The sequence below is a fragment of the Sinocyclocheilus anshuiensis genome, unplaced genomic scaffold (genome assembly GCF_001515605.1).
Source record: "Sinocyclocheilus anshuiensis isolate Anshui unplaced genomic scaffold, SAMN03320099.WGS_v1.1 scaffold446, whole genome shotgun sequence".
Taxonomy (NCBI): Eukaryota; Metazoa; Chordata; class Actinopteri; order Cypriniformes; family Cyprinidae; genus Sinocyclocheilus; species Sinocyclocheilus anshuiensis.
The window spans coordinates 264,053-267,421 of NW_015544247.1; the positions used below are offsets into that span (position 1 = coordinate 264,053).

Here is a 3,369-nt window from a genome sequence, read left to right on the forward strand (position 1 = left end):
GGCGCAATGCAACGCAACGCGTAAAAAGACAGCATAAATCATTATAATCCGTAATTATGTCCCCACTGGATGCAACAAATGCCTCGTTTATAATGGGTTTTAATGTTTTTGTCTCGTCGCTCCGGCCGGGACACGGCATCACAGTATGGTAAGGGGCGTAACATTTCCGTCACACGCTTGAGGTATTCGGCCAATCACAACGCACTGGATAGTTGGCCAATCAGAGCACACCTCGCTTTTCAGACCGATGAGCTTTGTAAAAATCGACGCGTTTCAGAAAGGCGGGGCATAGAGGAGAAACAATAATGTACAGTATGTGGAAAATAATGTGTTTTTTGAACCTTAAACCGCATAAACACATTTCATTACACCAAATACACAAAATAATGTTCTTTTTAGCAACATCATATGACCCCTTTAACAACAGGCTTCTATAAACATTAAAACAGTTTAAATGTAATAAATACATTTCATTGTTTACTTTGCAATTAGGAATGAAATGATTTTCTTGTGTTCCGCAGGAAAGGTCAACATGGACCTGATGCAAATGGGAGAAAGGAGAATGTGAACCGTTTGAATGATTCTACAGTAATACCTCAAAATCTTTTATTTTAATTAAAATTTTGAACATTTTAATAAACTGACCTCAGATGTTCTTAATTTCAAATCCCCTGACTACAAAAACACTATGTTTCTATGAAGTAGGGAATAAAAATGTCAGAAAATTTACATCTGTGTGGTGTATATTTTATCGTCATGAATAAAAATTCTCATCCTTGTGGTTTAGTCTATTATTTCTTCTTCATAATTCATAAACAGCACAATGTTCAGTAAAGTATCTGTTAAAAGACACTAAAATACCAATAAGATAAAGTGTTTGGCTTGATTAAACTAAACAGTTCTTTAACAATTCACAGACACAAGGGCCTTCTGTGTATCTTCATTCACAATTAGAAAGAGTTATAAATCTATCTATCATTATTATACATTAATGTGGAGAATTATTTGTGGGTATTTTTGTGACATCTGGTTTAACTTTAATATTGACTATCATGCCATTAACTATGAATTGAGGTCTGTTACTAAGAATTAGATATGCTTTTAAACATTAAAGTTTTAAAGTGTAGAACAGGTTGTGTGACTTTATTTCCCTATTTTGGAAATAATTCCACAGTGATTTTCTGATTACTTCTCTTGCATTCCATGCATATTGCCATCAAAAAGGCTTACAGGAAATGACTTTGCACATTCTTCTGCGGTCCAAGCATATTGTCACAGTTTTTTAAGTGTACTATCAGTGGTTAGTGAAAAACACCTCACAATTTCCTGGTCCTCCATTAGGATCCTCTCATCCTAAAAGCTAGTTTTGTGTGTTTTAAAGCCATTTTAACAAATAATACCTTACAATTACAATAATACATCATTACTTAGTACAGAGAATAGGAATCTTTGCAAATTACACTAATAATAATTTAGGTTGAATGCTTAATTTTCATATAAATAATGTCTCAAATAAAAAAAAAAAAGGGACAAAAGTTGCCACTGGGTGCCGGTACCATTTCAAAAGGTACACCATTGTACCTTTAGCGTACTAAAATCTTGATGGTATAAATTTTTTGAAATCTACTGAAATCTCTCTACTCTCTCTTCTTCTTCTTTTATGATAAGTCATTTGTCATGTTCATTTTGAGGAAAAAATAGCCTGAACATATTCTTAACAGGTGTCAGTCAGTCATAAATCACTGGTCTTGTTTCCGTGTTTACAACTTCTATGGCTTTTGCATGGCTCAATCTTCTGTCTGTGGTATGTCACTTATATACATCCATAAGATAAAGAGGCCACATGACAGTTTCTCTGAAAGCGAAAGAGAGATGTATGCTTTTGTTCAAACTATTGCACAACCTATATGAAAATTAACCGTGGTTTTACTACAAATAAAACTAAAAAAACATAGTTACTATAATTAAACCATGGTAACCACAAATGAACCATGGTTTTGCCATGCAAACAGTGGTTATAAAAATGGTAATCAATACGCCAAAAAACATGTTTACTACACTTTTACTATAATAAAACCATAGTTAATTTTCGTAAGGGAAAGAAATTGATCTGAAAGCATGATCACTGGCCTTTCAGGAGCAATAAACCTATAGAGGCCTACTCAACACACAAGGCCCAAAACCACAGGCAACTATCGTTCACTTCATGTTGTGTTCTGTTTTTGTATTTTTACCTGTAGATTTTCTTTATTATTATGTTGTTGTTTTTTTGCATTGAAAGGTGAAGTGACAGCAAATTTAAATGCAGTTTATACTTTTGACCACTGGATGGCGAGAAAGTTGTAAACTTGCGGTACCTTTGTAACGCGCTGTTGCTACACAGTATATAGCTAGTTTGCTAGTGTGGAGTTACGGTGAGTTTTTAGTTCTGTAGGCTACTCTAATCTGGACCCTAAAATTGACATGTTTTCATTTGTAGGATCTGAACATTAGTTCCTAAATTGGCATGTTTTCATTTTTAGGATTTGCAAATGAGTCCCATTTCATTATTATGAACAAGTGGACGAAATAATGGATTTCTATCCAGGTAAGACACCTGTATTGCATTGACTTTTGCCTTTATTATCTGGTTTAGTCCAGTGTCTGACAATATTTGAAAGCTATAAACTGGAGTGCTACTGAGAAGCTGTTAGAAGATTGATGATAGCATCTCGTTAGAGTGTCACAAGCAATAATAATGATGATGATCCTCCCTCAGTCCCTCTTTTGTTGATAACCATGGGAGACGGCGCTGGATTGAACATAGAACAAGAGAGTGAACAACTTTTTGTAATTAAGCTCTCCTTGATTTACCAGTTCAGTCTCATACTGGTGGTCTTAGTATTTATTTGGGAATGAAAAACTGCAGCACCGTTGCCAAGATTATTGTAGGATTAACACCCACTAACACTGACTCACTCTTGGATCAAAACACACACACACATTTGTTCTTCTGTCATGGTGGGGACTCACCATTGTCTTGTTTTGTGTTATGTTGAGCTAATGATAATAATACTGCCAAAAATCAAGGATGACATTAGCAACCAGCAAGCAGGAGCGGTATTTACTTAGGGAGAGGGTTATTTCATGGTTTATTTGTGTCACAGCTCCTTCATTTGCATCAAGGGTATTTGGTGTAGCACTGCTATTTACTTGAACAGAATTTTGATGAGGAGCTCCGTAATGCTAAATAAATCTCTGAATGATGAAGGATCTGCATCATGAACACATGCAGTTTACATAGCTTTGATTTTCTCCATTCATCCTCCATTATTTTCTCCATCTTTCCCTCCTTCCTCTTTTCCTCTCTGTGAATCTCATCATCACCAC

The 3,369-nt window shown here is 35.2% G+C and overlaps 1 protein-coding gene across 1 annotated transcript in view; it reads left to right on the top strand.

Annotated features, from left to right (window-relative positions):
• LOC107697653 (uncharacterized) overlaps positions 1 to 554 on the top strand; it is a 13,636-nt gene extending 13,082 nt beyond the window's left edge. The window contains exon 17 of the mRNA XM_016498454.1: positions 522 to 554. The gene's annotated coding sequence lies outside the window, so the exon portion shown is untranslated. The remainder of the gene's footprint in view (positions 1 to 521) is intronic.
• Positions 555 to 3,369: the final 2,815 nt, after the last annotated feature.